Here is a 20,708-nt window from a genome sequence, read left to right on the forward strand (position 1 = left end):
CCCTTCCAGTACCAATGCATAAAAGTCTGCCACTGGCAGCAGCCAGCGTGACTTCTTCGGCCCCCGCATTTGTGGACCGGAGAACATCACCCGAGAGCGCCGGCGTGACTTCTTCGGCCCCCCCAAATTTGTGGACCACAGAACATCACCCGAGAGCGCCGGCGCGACTTCCCTGGCACCCCCGCCCCCCCACACACCTGAGGACCAGAGAACCTCATCCGAGAGTGTATGCATATTTGCAAATATAAGGCTGGCACTTTCTTCGCTCATTTTGGCCTTTATTGATTGAGAAACAAAGCACTAAGATATATTTAATCCTCAGAATAATGGTAAACCACTGAAATAGTGTAGTGCAATCATATTTCTATTTTAGAAATAGTGTCCTGATTGAAGAGAGAGGCAGGACTAGAGAGTCAAGACCAATTAAAAGCCTGTTGTTTCAATAAAATAAGTAGCAGTGATATGCAGACTCGGAAGAGTTCCAGTGGGATGTATTTACAGATGTATTTAAGAGGTACTATCAATAGGTATCTTGATCTGTTGGTGCTGCTATAACAAAATACCATCAATTGGGTGGTTTATAAATAACATAAATTTGTATCTTCTGGTTATAGAGGCTGGGAAGCCTAAGATTTGGTTGCCAGCACGTTCAGCTTCTGGAGAGGGCCTTCTTCTAGGTTGCAGACTGCTGACTTCTTGCCGTGTCCCCATATCATGGAAGGGGCTAATGAGCTCCCATAGGCCTATTTTATAAGGGCACTAGTCTCATTCATAAGGACTCTGTCCCCATGACTTAATTGCCTCCCCAAAGTCTCCACCTCCTAATACTATATCACCTTGGGGGTTAGGATTTAAATAGCTTCAATTCATGCCCTTCTCATATGTAAAACACATCCATTTCATCCCAATAGCCTCAAAAATCTTTACATATTCCAGCATTACCTCAACAGTCTAAAACCCAGAGCATCATCTAAAGATCATCTAAATCAGATATGGAGAGACTCAAAGTTTCCTTTATTCTGAAGCAAATAGCTCTCCAGCTGTGGACTTGTGAAACCAAGCATGTTATATGCTTCCAAAATAAAATGGTGAGATAGGCATAGGATAGACATGTCCATTCCAAAAAGGAGAATTAGGAAAGAAGGAAGAGGTAACAGGTCCTGAGCAAGTCCAAAACCTTAAGGGTCAAGAATAACTTCTTTGGCGTGAAGTTACGCCCTCTGGACCCTCTGGAGCAGTGGCTCTGTCTTCCAGACCCAGTGGGATGATGGCCCTGTCTGCTAGGCTTGGGTGGCTCTACCCACAAGGCAGTTTTCTGCAGTAACCCCACCCAGCAATGTGCCTGGGTCATGTCCCTGTGGCTCTCTTGGACTGGAATTGCACATCTATAGATATACTGGTCTGGAATTTAGGGGACACCACCACCCTCAAACTGATTTTCTACTTGGATTTCTTGGCTTTCCAGGGAATTCTTTGAAATCTAGGTGGAGTTAGCTAGATTCCCTCACAGCTTTGCTGGGAGTAGTACATACTATACCAGGACCCACTGGAGTCACACCTCAGGCAGTCAAGGAATGTCATGATGGAGGGCAATGAGCAGAGTCTTGAGGGGTGCAGGGCATCAAGTGCAGAGGTCTTGCGAACACCCATGGCCACTCCTTTGAAATCACTCTGTTTCTCCAGGACCTTGCACTCTTGACCTGTGATGGCAGTGACAACTGTGATAATCTTCAAAATGCCTTTGGGATCATTTTTCCATTGTCCTGATGAATAGCACCTGGTTTCTACGTACTACTCTCCTAACTGAATGGTTAATTGGTCACACCCTTGATGTTCTCGCCACAACATGCTTTCTCATTTTAAAGAATATGAACAACCTGAGAATCTTCCAAAATTTGAGTTTGGCTTCTCTTTGGATTAAATATTCACTATTTAATTTTTCAGGCCGGGTGCAGTGGCTCACACCTGTAATCCCAGCACTTTGGGAGGCTGAGACGGGTGGATCACAAGGTCCGGAGATCAAGACCATCCTGGCTAACATGGTAAAACCCTATCTCTACTAAAAATCAAAAAAATTAGCTGGGCATGGTGGCGGGTGCCTGCAGTCCTAGCTACTCAGGAGGCTAAGGCAGGAGAATGGCGTGAACCCAGGAGGCAGAGTGAGCCAAGATCACGCCACTGCACTCCAGCCTGGGTGACAGAGCGAGACTCTGTCTCAAAAAAAAAAAAAAAAAATTCACTAGTTAATTTTTCAGTATTAAATTTCTAAGCAGTGTTGAGGTAAGCCAAGCCATACCCTCGACACTGCTTAGAAATTTCTTTGGCACAATGTGTATTGCATTACTCATAAGTTCTACTCTCTACAAAAACTAGGACACTTTATAATAAGGGGCACTTTTCCTCCAGTTTCCAAAAGTATGTTCCTCATTTCTGTCTGAGACCTCATCAGAATGGCCTTTACTGTGCATATTTCTACCAACATTGTATTCATGACCACTCATATATTTTCTAAGAAGATTAAGGCTTTCGCTACTACTCTCCTCTTCTTCTGAGCCTTCCTCTGCATTTCCCTCTATGATCTGTCCATGGTGATGTAAGCTTTTTCCAGCCTCTACTCATTACCCAGTTTCAAAACTGCTTCCATATTTTTGTTAAAGCAGGAACTTCACTCCTTGGTACCAATTTTCATCTTAATTCAATGTGAAATGCTCTAACAAAATACTATAATAAAAACTGGGTGGCTTATAGACATACAATAAAGTTGTTTCTCAAAGTTCTGGAGGCTGTGAAGTTCAAGATCCAAGTTCCAGCAGATTTGGAATCTAGTGAGGGCTCATTTCCTGGTTCATAGATGGCATCTTCTTGCTAGGTGTCTTTAATGGTAGAAAGGGCAAATGAGCTTAATTGGGCCTATTTTATAAGCGCACTAATGTAATTAATAAAAGCTCCACCCCATGATCTAATCACCCCCAAAGGCCCTGCCTCCTAATCCCATTGCCTTGGAGGTTAGGATTTCAACATATGAATTTCGGGGAGATACAAACATTAAGACAACAGCAACAGGTTTAGATAATTTGTGGAGAAAGAGACAGCAAGAATGACTCCCTATTCCTGTCAGCCCAAACCTTGCCAAATCAATAGGCTCACATACTGTAGGACAGATAAAAAACACTCATTTAAAAAGTTAATTACATATGGTTTTTATGTATTGAATTATTTTTCCAATTTACCTTTCATGAGAAAATCGGGGATGTAGTCTGAAGTGGTGGCAGGGAAAGCTGATTTCAAAAAGAATGCCTGGAAAATATTAAAATATTCAGATATAATAACACACAAGTATATGAATCAGTGAAGTTGTATAAGAAACACAATTAGTATGAGCTCTTTCTCATAGTTCTAGTAATACTATGGGCTAACTATACAGCCATCTAAGTTCACATAACATTAATACTCAAAATAAATCACTAAATACCAAAGCAAATTTAAGAATTATTTTTATATTTGATAGTAAAGTAATTGGGCAAAACATAAGCTACACCGTTTCTAAAACTCTCTTCTCCATTCTCTTTTACTGAAGAAGAAAGCCTTGTTAACTGTGTGATTCTACAAATTTGAGGAAGCTATCTTTAAAGCGTAAACAAGCCACTCTGTAGAAGGGAGGATGAGACTGGAAACAACACAGGAGTTGATGCAAAATATAGCAAAGAGTAAATAAGATTACATCCACAGTAATGCTGTATATTAGTTTAACACGTTCCGGCAAATGTTATTTTCCTCATTTTACAAATGAGGAATCTGAGGCTCTGAGAGATGAGACAACTTGCTCAAGATTAGTTGGTTATTAAATTGGCAGAACTGAGACTTGAATTCAGGAAATCAGAACTTTGTAGAGCTACTTTAGCAATATCACATTGCCTTTCACACTCAAGAGTATCTGAAAATGTTTTTACCACGTTTGTTTATTAACCTAATCATTGATTAATTAGCAGATAATGTTTATTTTTTTATTTTTTTAAATTAACAGCTTTATTTAAATATAATTAATATGCATCAAATTACACATTTCAAGTGTACAATTTAATCACTTTTGATATGCATTTGTAAAACCATCACCACAGTCAAAATAATGAACATATTCATCATTCCAAAAACTTTTCTCCTGCCCCTTAGTAATTCCTCCCTTAACCCCAGGCAGCCACTGATCTGCTTCCTGTCACTATAGATAAGTTGACATTTTTTAGAATTTTATATCAATGAAATCATACACTAATGTACTTTTTTGTCTGACTTCCTTCTTCCAGCATAATTATGAGACTTATCCATGTTGTATGTATCATTAGAAAAATATTTTTAATGACAGACATTTCTCTTTTTTTTCTCATTTTTTTTTCTTTTATTATTACACTTTAAGTGTGGGATACATGTGCAGAACGTGCAGGTTTGTTACATAGGTATACACGTGCCACAGTGGTTTGCTGCATCCATCAACCCATTATTTACATTAGGTATTTCTGCTAATGCTATCCCTCCCCTAGCTCCCCACAGACCCCAGTGTGTGATGTTCCCTTCCCTGTGTCCACGTGTTCTCATTGTTCAACTCTCATTTATGAGTGAGAACATGCGGTGTTTGGTTTTCTTTTCCTGTGTTAGTTTGCTGAGAGTGATGGTTTCCAGCTTCATTCATGTCCCTGAAAAGGACATTAACTCATCCCTTTTTAAGGCTGCACAGAATTCCATGGTGTATATGTGATTTGTTGTCTACCAAGAGAATCCTTGTATTTAAGAGTCCCATTTCTACCCTTTCCTCATTCCCGCATGCAGAAGAGATTTTTTTTGTTTTGTTTTTCAATCTGGTTAGGCTGTTTCCTTGACTTTTATGATACAAAATCAGAGAAGTGGTTGGGGAAGAGGAGATTTGAAGTGGGAGATTTGAAGCAGAGCTGGTGAGGTTAATACTCATATTACAGAGTTGATGAGGGGAGTTTGATAAAATGAAATAGTCAGTGCAAAATAATTGGTGAGAGACAGAAAGGGAAGTGCTTCAGAAGGTCATGATCTGAAGCCATTTAAAAGTCCTTAGAGACACAGGATTAAAGAATCAAACCTGTGGTTGCCAGTTTGGTAATGAGTCTTTAAATAGGACATCACACTTGAATGAAAACATTTAGGTTATTCTTTTTGTGTATTCTTGACAGTTGTAGTCCGGAGGTTTTGACTTTATAACTGACCACTCAGCTGTATTCCAGATTAAAATCGTTATGTCAGAGTTGAGAATTTTTTTTGACTATGACTGCCTGCTATGGTCTGAATGTTTGTGTTCCCCTCCAGAGTTTGTGTGCAAAAATTCTTACCCTCATGGCAATGGTATTAGGAGTTGGGGCCTTTGGAGAAGTGATTAGGTCAGGAGGTTGGAGCCCGCATGACAGGCATTATTGCCCTTTTAAAATAAGCTCCAGTGATCTCATTGGCCACTTCCACCATATGGGAATATAGTGAAAAGGCACATTTTATGAACCAGGAAATGGGCCTTCACCAGACACTATATCTGCTGGTGCCTGGATCTTGGATTGCACAGTCTCCAGAACTGTGAGAAATAAATGTTTGTTGTTTATAAGCTACCCAGTTTAAAGTACTTGTTATAGCATCCTCAATAGACTATGAAACTGACAAATTTTTAAATCAATAGTGCAAATGAACTGCAATGGACCAGCTCCCAACACAGTGATTTTTAGAATAAGGACAAAAAACAAGAAAGACATTGAACCTCAGTCCCTGAAGTAAGAGTTGCACAATGAGGACAGATATGCCAGTCAGAAAATCAAACTTATCCAATGCTGTGTGATTTGATTAACATAAAGAAATCTTTTAGGCTTCCCTACCTCATTTTCCAGGAGCACACTAAATTACATTTTATCCCAACATCCATGGATATCCAGTTTCTTAAGAATTATTTTAAGAAAGCCTATATGTATTAAATACTAGTGCTACTTGGACTAGTTAAAATAGTTAAAAGTTATTGCCAATTTTCAGCAAGATATGGTTAAGCCTGTGAAATGAGTTATATTGATCCACATTCTACTAGAAATTGGGAGAAAAATATTATAGGAAGTAATGTGCCAGGAGTCAGAGGAAGTAACTTTAAGGCATAATTAGTATGCCTCAGTATGACACAAAAATACAAAATGGATAATAAGTTCTTTTACTAAGATAATGTTTTAATGAGTACATAGAAGGCCCTGCCCTAAATTAGGCCTGATTATGGATGACAATCTATGTGATCAGCATTTCTGTAGAGAGAGCTTTATTTTGTTAAAATGTATGCATGGCAGGATATAAAGTAATTAAGATTAAAATGAAAAATGCATAATACTGGGTAACCAATCAAGAAAAGATATTTTCTTTTTGTTTTTTGTTTGTGTTTGTTTTTGTGCTCAGACTAATATTTACTGCAGTGCTATCCACTAGGTCTAGAGCATGGCTGAAGCTTAGGATAGCCTAAGCTGAGTTTATGCCTAGGATACACAATCAACAATCACTGAACAATATCTCTTCTTTTCCCTCTCTCTCATTCTCTGAAAAACTATATGAGCTCTTGCTGTTAGTGAATTTAATTAAGTCTGAGGACAAAAGTGAGGTAAATTGACCGTGCAACAAGGACTAGGGTGCAGGTGTGATTTGAGAAGCCGGCAGAATTGGGGGCACTAAAATTCTCTGGGTACCATCTCTTGCAGACACTACTAACAAGTAACCTTGCCATAAATTTGTGGGCAGTATGAACACAGACGTCTACCTTTCCATATTATTAAATTATTGAAATGGAACTTACAAATAGGAAACCAAAATTCTACAGCATAACTAGAAAAATCTATGGTTGGTTAAATTGATGTTGGCCAAGCGTAGAAGCCAATCTATAGATTTGAAGAATTTCTGCAAGATAGAGTACATATGGGAAAAACACTTTGAAGGCAGATATTAAGGCATGGATATCACTGTACAGGAAGACTGGAGAGTCTGGATAATAAATAGAAGACCCTGGAAATCTTTTGTTTTATTGCTATTGTAAATGGAGGTGAACTGGAGCTAATATCAGGGGAAGAGGCTGTGCAGAAGCACACCAGCCAAATTCTCTTTTGCAGACTTTGAACCTTAGTAGAGTCATAACTCAAATTTCTCATCAGTGTAGACCCTTCCAACAAACCAGAATCTTGGCCCAGTGATAAGAAAAGTCCTTTGCAAACCTACACAGCAAAGAAACAGCCATGTGGCAGCTTTCCTGTAATAATCCGTGATGTGTGGGACAGAAATAAGCTCTATGTTAAAGCTGAAGGCAATGAAAGACACTTAGATAGTGACTTCTTTGTGCTAGGAGATTAACTTAGTAATTTATGAAATGCCAACAAACCATGAAATACGTACCATTAGTACTCCCATTTTATGGATGAGTATACTGAGGCAAGAAAAACTAAGTAATTTGCCTAAAGTTCACAAAGTGAGTTAAACAGTAGGTATTTCATTTAAACTTTGGCAGCCTGGCTCCATAAAATCCATTTAAAGAGGCATTTAAAAGGAATCAAAGAAACAGTGGCTTAAACAAAAAAATAAATGTAACCTGCATAAAATTCAGAAACAAGCAGGTCAAAGCTACCCAAGAGCGACTCCTTTCCACCAAATCCTGAGAGACTTACGGTCCTTAGATCGCATTGTTCCACATTTCCTGGACCTCAGTCCCAAAATTATTTCACAGACCAACATGGACCTTCAGCGATCAGATCAAAGTTTCAAGCAGCAAGATGGAAACCAGACGTTTTCAGGCTTCAGACTGCAATGCTTCATGACATACTCTGAATGTCAATGTTTGGTTAACATTGACTGGAACATTTGTGACAAAGAAATCCAAAGTCAACAGACAAGAAAAGCCATCAAAAAGATCTACATGGTGATGATAAACAAGCTTGTTTTTTGGCAGATTATACATGCTAGAAAATGAAAGCTGTGAGTAGAATTTAGGAAACATTTACAGAATTCAATAGGAATCATCATAAAAATGAAAAAAAATGGAAGAAAAGGTATAAATACAGAAAGGTCAGATTCTGCAAGTTCAAACTATGAGTTGTAAACATTTTTGGAAGAAGGAGCAACATAGATATAATAAAAAGAAAAAATGAAAAAAATGAAGACATTATTCTTAATTCTAAAGTTATTATTTGTTCCAATAACCAACCAAATGTAGTATCATTTCTGAGCCCAACTTAAAAAAAACACCATACTTCGAAATGGCCAAGTGAAATTAGAAACTTCAAAGATATAGAAGAATTCTGCAGGCATCTAAGAGGCAAAAAAGCAGTTTCATTACAAGAAAAGAAAAATCAGGCATGCTTCCACGTTGGTGCAACATGAAAGGACAGAAAAAATTGCGGCAACAATCATAGTGTCCCAAAGAAAAATGTTTTGACTCAAGAATTATATTTCCAGCCAATCTGTCATTGATTTATGAACCCAGGACAAAGCAATTCCTTGATGTGCAAGTGCTTAACACTATGCCATCTAGTTTGTGTTCTTTTCAGGGTAAACTATTAAACTGCCAGAAGATCTATTACAAAATGATGAAATATGAATTAAATTATAATGACAACATTGTAGCTGAAAATAATTGACGGGTTGAGCAATAAAGTCTGTTAACTATATTGAGATGAATTTTAATATTGGTTTCAGTATAATTAAGATTTGGTAATAGTTTTCCTTTAAAAATTGAAAAAAGTTGAAGTCACAGAGTTCATAATTTCTAACGAGAAACAAGTACTGAGCAGGTGTAAGTGACAAGGGGAGGACTGAGAAAGTCTTAACAATCTTCGCATTCACAAAAGGAAGTGGAAACTATTTAAATTGATTCCAATGATAAATTTAACCATATCCTTATAAAATTTTAAGGTAAACATCAGTAGAAACAAAAGTAAAAGTCAAGCCATTATAGAAACGGTAGATTCAGAGGATTCAGCAAAGTTTGAGACATGAATATGGCTGCCTTGCTTCACCTCCCCACCTCCCCACAATTGATCCTAATGTGTCTGCCTATCTTAGAATCTACTGTAGTTCCAAAAAAGAGCATTTATATGGGGCTTTGTTTTTTTCAAGTTGGTAAGTACCTAAAGACCCACATCAGACAGTGTCAAGGTAACAGTTACAAGGTACTGGATCCTTGGAATAACCTGGCTCATAGAGGGGTATGGCTCTCTCAGGATAAGTTGAAAATTGGTCTCACTTCAGTGTTTATTGTACCTGCTTTTGAGAGGCCATGAAACAGCTGAATAGGGGGACTGCATCTTCTTGCACATGAGGCCTGACAGTATGTGCATACAAACATTACTTCGCTGTCTCTACTTTTGGAAACGCCACCAGTTAGGATCCCAGCCTATAACAATCAGACTAATTACCAATTAGTCTAGGAAGAAAAACAATCATATATCTTTAGGTGCTCAGCAACCTGAGATAATTATCAGTCAGAGCAGATAAACCACAGGCCCATTGATTTACAACTGTTAGAAGAGATAGGCATGAACTAGCAAGGGAACAAAGTAAAACACCTTAGAAGCTGCAAATATAGCATTCAGGTAAACACATGCACGTCAACACACACATACATGGACTTGCTAGACCTAACATAATGATTTCCTGTCTGAATAATTTGTAAAAGAAGAGTGTGGGTATGGCTGAAATGTGAGTAGTGACTTGGAAAAGTAAATAAATACATCTTGATTTTAAAAGCCAAAGCAAAGTAACACAAAGAATTAATAAAAAGAGAGAACATAAAGAGGGCTGGATGGAATGAGATATGAGACTTGCAAGGTGGATCCGGAGAACCTAGCATGAGAGTAATCAAAGTTCCAAAAAGATGCAAAGGGACACATGGATGATAGAAATAATTAAACAAATCGTTGAAGAAGTTTCCAAAGTTGAGGAAAGAACTCAACTTGTAGACTGAAAGTGCTCAGTGTGCTCCAGGTTAGAAAACACACAGGCATTGGCATATGTAAGTACATTTTCCTTGGGATTTTTTTTTTTTTTGAGATGGAGTCTCACTCTGTCACCCAGGCGGGAGTGCAGTGGTGCGATCTCAGCTCACTGCAACCTCCACCTCCTGGGTTCCAGCAATTCTCCTGCCTCAGCCTCCCAAGTAGCTGGGATTACAGGCGCGTGCCACCATGCCTGGCTAATTTTTGTATTTTTTTTAGTAGAGACGGGATTTTCCTATATTGGCCAGGCTGGTCTCAAACTCCTGACCTCATGATCCACCTGCCTCGGCCACCCAAAGTGCTGGGATTGCAGGCGTGAGCCACCACACCTGGACTTTTTTTGGATTTAAAAAATAATGACAACATGTTACATTCTTCTGAAGAAAAAAGGACACGTTTCTGGCAAAGGTGAAAGAATCAGACTGGCGTCGGATTTCTCATCTGCAACACTGTAAATTACAAGAGAACATTATTTACAGATTTCTGAGAGCCAGGAATTCAATCCAATAGTCCTATAATCAGATAAATTATTTTTCACCTCCTAGGATACATACATTTGTGTCTATGCAATAATTTAAAAAAATCTCTGCACCCCAGTCTAAATAAATAATTGACAAAAATTATTTCTAAACAACCAATACATCATAATAGATACTTTAAAATGTAAGAAGTATTCAGAGCTACATGAGAAAGGAATATAAAGAAACAAATAGATCAGTGGAAATAAAACAACAAATAGTAATGATTCTAATACATATGTAAATTTAACATGATTAAATTGACATTTCTATTCAGAAAAAAAAATAGAATCTTTAAAAAAATGTGTTATTTGGCTGGGTGCGGTGGCTCACGCCTGTAATCCCAGCACTTTGGGAGGCCGAGATGGGCAGATCACAAGGTCAGGAGTTCGAGACCAGCCTGGCCAATATGGTGAAACCCCATCTCTACCAAAAATACAAAAATTAGCCGGGCATGGTGGGGGGTGCCTGTAATCTCAGCTACTCGGGAGGCTAAGGCAGGAGAATGGCGTGAACCCAGGAGGCGGAGCTTGCAGTGAGCCGAGATCAAGCCACTGCACTGCAGTCTGGGTGACAGAGCAAGACTCTGTCACGAAAAGAAAAAAAAAAAAAGAAAAAAAAGATTGTGTTATTTAAATATTGTTAAATGGTCAGTTACTTAGAAGATAACAAAATTAAACCCTATTTTTTACCTTATCAAATGAAATTGTAGCTACATTAAAATATTGAAAATACCCAAATAAGAAATATTTTGAAAAATATCTAAGAGGTTACATATAAAATCCAGACGCTAGAGACACGTGCTTCTTAAAACCAGAAATGTAGAGACTACACACCAAAAGAGACATTTAACTAAATAATTTTTTTAAAATTTTTGAATGGCAAGTGATACCATCAATAAAATCATAGACCAAGACACAGATTCAAAGAAGTTATAACACAGAAGAAAGGCAGAGAGTAGTATCTATAATATATAAAGATCTCTTATAAATTTGCTAAGTAGGCATAAAAATTCTATGTGAAAAATTAAGCTGACAATGTAGAAAGTAATTTAAAGATGAGTAAATCAAAACGGCTGATAAACATATAGTTTCCCAAGCATATCAGTAGTCCAAAAAGGCAATAAAGTGTTAATAAGATATCACCTTAATCTATCAGAGAATTAAAATAACTGAGAATAATGTTCATGGTGTGTATGTGGAAAAAAAAGGCTCTCTCATATCCTATGAGTAGATAAATGGATCAGTAGAGTCTTTAAAACAATCATTCCACTTTTGTTAAACTTAAAGTACATATCTAGTTTAACATGTCCAGCTCTCTTCTAGGAGGCTGTTTCTTTGGAAGAAAATAAAAATCACATAAGAATTTATGGACCTAGATGTTGTCAGTATAAAATGGGAGAAAATATGCAAATAAAATTCTAAACACAGTGAATAAATGACCATCCCTAAGGAAATGGTTCAATACATTACGTTAGAGATACAAAATAGACTAAAAGGAATTATGAAACTTAAGAAATAAATAGTCATCAATAATGGGACAAACAGACATCATGTTCGTTTTGATGTGATACTGAGAATAATCTAATATCACATACATGGTATTCTCATCCAAAATGTTTAACCAAAATCAAATCATACTAAACAAATTGAGAGATATTCTTCATTCTAATACAATTGACCTGATCTCTTAAAAAGAAGTCAATGTTGGCCAAATGCAGTGGCTCATATCTGTAATCCCAGCATTTTGGGAGGTCGAGGCAGATGAATGGATCTCTTGAGTTCAGGAATTCAAGACTAGCCAGAGCAATATGAGGAAACCCCATCTTACCAAAAACAAAAAATTACAAAAATTAGCCTGGTGTAGGGGTGAACCTGTAGTCCCAGCTACTTGGGAGGCTGAGGTGGTAGGATCACTTGAGTTCAGGATGTTAAGGCTGCAGAGAGCTGTGCCACTGCACTCCAGCCTGGGCAACACAGTGAGACCCTGCCTAAAACAAACAAACAAAAAAGGCAATGTCATGAAAGACAAAGTAGATTAGACAAATATTCTATATCCAAGAAGACTATAACAGTGATAACTAAATGTAATGCAGGATGCTTGATTGAATGCTATTATAGATGGAAAAAAAAGTTATAAATGGATATAAGTGGCACAACTGAGAACATTTGCATAAGAATTGTTTTAGATAGTAGTATTAATGTTAAATTTATTAAGTGTGATCATTGTTTTGTGGTTACATAGAGGATTGTCTTTATTCTTAGGAGATTTTTTTTTAACTTTTATTTTAGGTTTTGGGGTACATGTGCAGGTTTTTTTGATAAGTACACTCCTGTCGTGGGGGTTTATTGCACAGCTTATTTTATCACCCAGGTACTAAGTCTAGTACCTGATAGTTATTTTTTCTGCTTTTCTCCCTCCTTCCAACCTCCTCCCTGAGGAAGGCCCCCATGCGTGTCGTTCCCTTCTTTGTGTTCGTGAGTTCTCATCATTTAGCTCCCACTTATAAGTGAGAAAGTGCAGTATTTGGTTTTCTGTTCCTGCGTTAGTTTGCTAAGGATAATAGCCTCCAGCTTCATCCGTGTTTCCACAAAAGACATGAAGGAAATACATATTAAAATATTTAGGCCTGAAGTTTATTAGTGTTATCAACTCTCAAATGGTTTATTCTATTATTCTTGCAACTTTTCTGTGGGTTTAAAATTCTTCAAAATAAAAAGAAAAAAATGAGGAAATTGGAAAATTTATTTAAAAATCGCCTTTCACAAAACAAAACAAAACTGTCACTATGTTTTTACCCAATTCTAAAACGGTGGTGTGAGGGCAGAATTGGTTTCTAGTCCTTGGGAAACTACCAGGCTGTCCCTTGGGAAAATAAAAAAACGTGACTTCATTATGCAGAGAGGAGAAATAAGAGGGAGGGGGGAGCTCAGAGCTAAGCCTCTGCCTTTTCCATCTCCACCCCAACGCCTTCTGCACCACCAGCTAGATTTCTTTTTTCTTTCCTATGCTGATAAAAGTACAATGTAAATTCCAGATATATAAAGTGACTACCTCTAAGTACCTGCTTAGGTGAGTGTAAAACTGATCTTGAGCCAGTCAAGTCTCTCCTAGTGATTTTTGAGAAAAATCAGGGTGACCGTGCCAAAGAATGAGGTAAAAGGAAAGAAAGCAACAGCAAACACTATGTCTTACCAGTGCTTAGTTGTGTTGCTATAATAATCTTCTATAAATAATCAGTTAATAATACATTTACTGAACTTGTACCCTATGAGAAGTGAGATAATTCATTTGGAAATTCACCAGGTTTTCTCTGAGAAAATGGATACTACATACATATATATTCACTGACACCTGGCATGTCTGAGATCATGTATGCCAAATTTTAGCCTGGAGGTAATTTTTACCAAGAAGTTATAAACCTCTGAAAATAGAGGTTAATAGGAAAAGCTGAAACATCCTTAATGACAAGGTTGCCATGGAAACAATATAACACTAGCATCAAATATCTGTTGCATTTAGGTCTCCATGTCTCCTTTGATAAGTTTTCCCTGAGTGAAATGAAAGCATCAGTTGACTAGCACAGGAAGACTTTTTTTCCTATGTCATCCAATCAGGGACTTACTGTGTAACTAGGTGAGCTAGTCAGATGGGAAGATGATAGTAAAAGAAAGAACACGGATATGCCCAAACCAATGTTAACTAGGAGGTCGCTATAACCCAGTGCACGGTGACTTAACAGTTTTAAGAAGAAACAGCAAGGCAGAGAATTAAAAAATAAACATTTGAATTATCATGGAAAAAGTAATAATGCAGTCATTTCTTTTAGAAATGGACCAAACAACAGGCCAGGCATATTTCTAGATTTAAAAAAAATTTGTTTTTAGTAATTCTAGCACAGGGGTTCACAGTGTGCGGTCCACAGTGTTCCTCCAGATGGTCAGTAGCTTGGTCTCTTGTGGGGCTGACATTTCCCATGTGAATATGTGGTCCTTCTGTTTCTGGCAACTATTAAAAATGTACTTATTTTATGTAATCAAAACTAGCCATAATTTTAGGAGCATCTCATTCAAAACGTCATCATTCCTCTCGTCAATTCCACAAAAGGATTCTGGGCATTGCAAGCAGAATGAGGGAAATAACTGATCTAAATTGGTTTTTATTTTTACCTGATGGGACTCAGTCATTTTAGAGTAATACTAACATATTGGCATGAGTTTTTATCCCTTTATCTGCATTTCATAATCTCAAGAGGCATCAGGAAAAGTGAAGGGATTCAAATTTTATAGATAATAAGACTTGAAAGAGCAAAAACCAAATTGTTCCCTTTAGACACAAAACAGTGATGGCTAGATTTTCTCTTCAAGGGCAGACACACCACACAGAGTCCAATTCTAGGGCCTAACTCACCTTTAGGGATTTCCATACTTCTGGAAACCGAATAACTCTTTCATGCCTCTGTTTAGTTCTTAAATAGAAAAAAAAAAAAAATAGCAGTGGAGTCTTTCATCATCTATAACTGGAGGACCAATTGGTGGGTCAATTCCACCTGATAAATGTCCACTGACCAAGGAGCACTCTCCTTGGCAAATTATGCTCTGCTCTGAGGAAAATGCAATCAGAATACTTGCCAGGCTGAAATATGAACATGAGAGGGGAAAATATTGCATAGTGAAAAGACCATGGGCTCTGGGTTTGACTCCTGGCTATGCTCACTGGCTGTGTGTCTCTAAGCAAGCTACTGAAATTACTGACTTGCAGTTTTGTCATCTGTAGTGTGGATCAACTGATACTTAACTTACAGATACTCTGAGAATTAAGTGAAACAAGAAATATTAAGACTTCAATACAGTTTATATAGGCATGTAGTAGAATTCTATACTATATATGTATACATAGAGTGATGTTGTAAGTTACTTCTGCGTAAGTTTTCACTCATATGTAGATATCTCTCCTCTGCCATAAAAACATGCCAGAAGTCACCTCTTCATATGCTGAACCCCATTTACAGCTATTCAAAACCAACCAGTATCAACCTACCTATGCAAGAACATCCTAATGATAAAGTAAATAATAAGGTATCTCAGACTTGGGCTAAGAAAAATTGACATAGTCACATCATTAGAAATATCAGGCTTGAATATTGGGATTTGAATAATTCAAATAAGGTGGTAAACACAGCAAAGCTTTCTTTTTCACCCAGACAAGAATAAACCTTTATATATTTAGAAACATAATCCATAGCTAATGAGCCCAATAGTTTAGAATCTGTTAAGCAGGTTTCTCTAAGAAGGAGATAGTGATATAAATAAATATACTAAACAACTGTCATTAGGGAATGCCAGTTATAACAAATCATATCACATAGGCCCATTCCAACATTTGTATTTAAGTGAAATCATGTTAAGTGAACATCAGGTTGGGTTTTCATAGAAATGCAAGTTACAAAACAATTCACTTGAGAAGAGAGTGAAGGTGGTTCTAGCTATAATCCATAGAGCTAGTATGGGAGACCATGAGCAGACAGCAGCTGCAGATGAGACTTGATTCACCTACTCATCTAGAAGGGTGATTTTTTTTTTTTTTGAGATGGAGTCTTATTCTATTGCCCAGGCTGAGGTGCAGTGGCATGATCTTGGCTCACTGCAACCTCTACCTAGGAGGGTGATTTTTAAATGATGTTTATGATCAGTCTCAGGAACAAGACTAATAAACCAGTATAGAGAGAAGGGATATTTTTCATGACCACCGGCAGGGCCATGATGGGCACAATAGATTATATCATTTAAATTAATATAGACTTTTGGTGGCAGAAGCTGCAGTTGTCCGTCAAAATCTATTCTTTCATCTTTTTATACTAATGTTACTAGACTTTCCAGCCTCCCTCCAGGTAACTGGCTTCCTGCAGGTGAAACCTGAGTGAAAGTAACACGTGCCATTTCTAAGTCTGGGCCTTAAGATACTGGTTGCACACACCTTTATGCTTTTTTTCCTCTTTTGACAAGCTTCACGAGACTCAACTTGAACTATGTAAGTGAGAACAATATTCTAAGTGATGGTAGAGCAACAGCATGAAAGAAACCTGGATGTCTGCGTGAACATGTGCTCCTGACCTTCCCCTCTAACCCTGCTGATTACCTAAGGTTTACTGTGAGAGAAAGGATTAATTTCTATTTTCTATAAGCAAACATATTTTTGGTATCTTTTGCACAACATCTTAGTCTTACCTTAACATTACTTCCAGTGGTAACGTTTTTAATTCATAGCACCACTGCGATTTGCTTATTTCTATTTTTGTTGTTGCTGTTGTTTTGAGACAAGGTTTTTCTCTGTCACCCAGACTGGAGTGCAATGGCATGTCCATGGCTTATTGCAGCCTCAACTTCCGGGGTTCAAGTGATTCTCCCATCTTAGCTTCCCAAGTAGCTGAGACCCTCCCATCTCAGGCTCCCGACTGACACATGCCTCCACATCCAGGTAATTATTTTTTTAATTTTTTGTAGAGATGGGGCTCTCGCTTTGTTACCCAGGCTGGTCTCAAACTCGTGGGCTCAAGTGACTCTCCCGCTTCGGCCTTCCAAAGTGCTGGGATTACAGGCGTGAACCACTGCACCTGGACACTTATTTCTGGTTTTGATGGGATGTGGGCACCTCTATAGGTAGTGCAAAAATAGGAAAAGGGTTACTTTGGGAAGCCCATTTTAGTGACTGCACTTCTGTAACTGGAAAATAATGTGCCTCAAATCAAGTGGTACTTCTGAATGAATGCCTGGCATGATGGAATCAAGAGCATGTGTGCATGATATTAAGTGGTTGGTATTGTTTACATCTTGGAAGACAGGAATAGTTCACCATGAGCTTGATAAATTAGGGAAATTGGCAGAAATAACTAGGGGAAAATAAAATAAAGCAAGGGTAAGATATGACACTCAGAAGCCAGAAGCAAAAGGCAGAGATTAAAGATAGGTTCTGTCTGCTTCAGCGTGACTACAACAGAAAGTCTGGAGGGACTGCAAACCTAAGATGAATACCAGTCAGCAAAACAGTGCTGTTATTTAAAAGCCTAATATGGTAATATATTAACATAAATATGACATGCCAAGCCCGGGAAGTAAGATTTCGTCTCTACGGCACTGGTGAAGACCTTATTAATGGATAGTGTCTAGTTTTGTTCTCAACACTTTAGGGGAATGTGGCAAACTGGAGAGAGTCCAACAAAGAGCACCAAAAATGATAAAAGGGTAAGAAAATAAAGGCTGAGAGGAAAGGTTAATAACTAGGATTGTTTAGCCTGAAGGAGTGAGAAGGCTGGAGGGTGACTTAAAATCTGTTTAAATATACGCCTGGCCATTGATAATGAGCATGCTGACTAGCTGTTCCTCGTGGACCTAATGAGAGAGTGAGGAAGGCAGATTTATGCTACAGCCTTAGATTTCTGTTTGATATAAGGAAACATTTTTTGGGGGGAGAAAAAAATGTTTTACACAGAAGCACCATATGAAGAGAATTGATGCAATTACTTTTCTTCAAGGTGTCTAAGACAGCAACACAATGAGCATTTACCTGGCCTTAGAATCAGGGAGCTGAGTCAGCCACAGAGTTTACTTAGCCACTTTTACTTTCAGAAGGGATACATGAAAAAAGGTTTAATGGATATAGTTTATAAAGCTGCTGCCACAGGGGGAAATACATTTTTACAGTCATTAAACTCATTCTTCTTGGATCTCCACTTTCAACTCCAGTTTTGTATTTGTGATTCGGGTAGAAAAGAAAACAGAGGAGGGTAATTTGGATTTTAATCTCTGCTTTCTCTTTTGTCCTGGTTGAGATAGGAATCTCTAATAGTGCCCAACGTTCAACCAAAATATTGGTTTTTGCCCTGAGGCCAGTTCTGCTCTAGAGCAGCAGATCTCAAAATGTGGTCCACAAAACCCCTGGGTGTAGCTGAGATATTTGCAGGAGTCTGCAAGGTCAAATCTATTTTTATATAAACACTAAGATTTTTTTTTTGTGGTTTCCACTGTAATAATTCTTGCACTGATGAAGTAAAAGCAACAGAGTATAAAATTGCTGGTGTCTTATTAGGAATTAAGGCAGTAGCATCAAATCATAATAGTCATCATATTCTTCACAGATAGATAGGTTCTTGCTGAAAAAAGAAAAAGTGGTTACTTCACCAAAAAATGTTGTTGAAGCAGCAGTAAGAATTACTAATTTTCTTAAGCCTCTACCTCTTATTATACTTCCTTTTAATTTTTGGGGGGGCAAAATGGGAAGTATAAAAAAGAAATTCTGCTGCACAAGGAAGCATGATGATTGACTCAGGGAAAAGCACGTGGATGATGGAGTCGTGACCTGAACTAGCTGCAGTTTCCATGGAACATCATTTTTACTTAAAAGAATGATTGGCTGACAAACTTGGCTACTTGACAAATGTTTTCTCAAAAATGAACTAGGGAAACTTGTCATGTCAAGGAAATAATACACTATCTGTTGACAATGATAAAATCTGAGCTTTCAAGAAAAAATTAGAATTTGGGAAGAATGGGATTTTGGACAGTTTCCCAATACTTAAATATTTTTCTAATGACATGGCTGGGGATACTCATAAATGTAATTTTTTTTTTATTGTGTAAAGAAAGGTGTCAAGATTTGGAAAATCTGTATTACTCAATGAATCAGTATCTTAAACATCACAAATTTATGATGTTACAAAATTATACATGGGTAAAAGGCACATTCAAAATGCAAGTTAGTCAAAAGTTTTTAATATTAGAGTTGGAAAAGTTCACCATACAGTTTAAATTGCACATTGACACTAACTGTAAGATACTAACATGTGACAAATTTTGGTAAATCTCAAAGAAGAATATAAACAATTATCTGAAAAGGCTATTAAAATATATCTTCCTTTTCCAACAACATGTCAGCATGAGGCCAGATTTTCTTTATGTAGTTCAAAACAATATATTGCAAGAGATTAAATGCAAATGTAGAAATTGCTACTTTTCAAAAAATTGTTTTCATTCTGGAAAAAAATTTAATAAAAATATGTTGCTTATATTCCCATGTTATGGTTTTTATTGCAATTTATATAAATATTTTTTTAAATTCTCAATTTTCAGCTCCAATATAGTAAATATTGACAGATACAACTCACATAACCAAAGCTCTTTGGACTCATTAATAAAATTTTAGCATAAGGAATACCTGAGACCAAAAAGCTTGAGAACTGCTGACTTAGACATTTACTTTATGTCTCATGGTTCTCTAAGTTACATTATTGGACTATTATTCTCAAGTAGTTTTTTGTTGAGCTAGTATCTTTCGTGTATAACTATTTATTGGTAATAGGAGTTATGTTAACTGCTTGGATCATTTTTTCACTGACACTTTATGGCGCAGGCACTAACTGTACCGTAGCTCCTGGATAAGCAGGTACCTGGCAAGTGCAAAGGTACTCATCTTACCAGGTGTGTACAGATACAGAATGTCCAGAAGGACAATAAATGTGAACTCATTTACTGGATACTCTGCTTATCCATGATACTCAGCTGACTGCAGCCATCCTCTTTTAAGCACTATGGGGTTCCAAGGCATGCCACATTCCTATGAGCCTATCACCCCATCATGGAGTTTGTGAGGTTGCATAGCAGTCTCAGTATGACCCACATGTTATCCACAGGCAAACTTAGCAAAGCCAACTCTTTCACAAATGGAGAGGATCAAATTCCCTAGTTATTTACAGATCCTCCAGGTTATAGTAGGTGCCGTATAAAAATCAGATTGGATTTTTGTTCCACACTTGACCAAATTTCTACATTTCTTTTCCTCTTGTATCTGTAGAAATTTGCTGAGTCAATATAAGACTAGCATCTGGATGAAGATGACTTCAAAATATTTGGGGGCCTGATTTTGAACTTTGAGCTTAGGCAGAGAGTTTTGTTTTAATTATTCAATGAAAATTTATTTCCAATTATTTTCCAATATTTGATAATAGTAGTTGTAGTAGGACAGTTTTCCTAGGAAACAGATTCTGAGATGGAAAGTTGCATGCAAATGCTTTATTTCTAGGAACAATATCCATTACAGTAAACAAGACAGGATTGATCAGAGGGAAAAATCACAAGAGAGGCCTCAACCAGTTCCACAAGGATCTCTGGAGCTGGGATGACCCTTT

The sequence above is a fragment of the Theropithecus gelada genome, chromosome 1, assembly GCF_003255815.1.
Source record: "Theropithecus gelada isolate Dixy chromosome 1, Tgel_1.0, whole genome shotgun sequence".
NCBI classification, from domain to species: domain Eukaryota; kingdom Metazoa; phylum Chordata; class Mammalia; order Primates; family Cercopithecidae; genus Theropithecus; species Theropithecus gelada.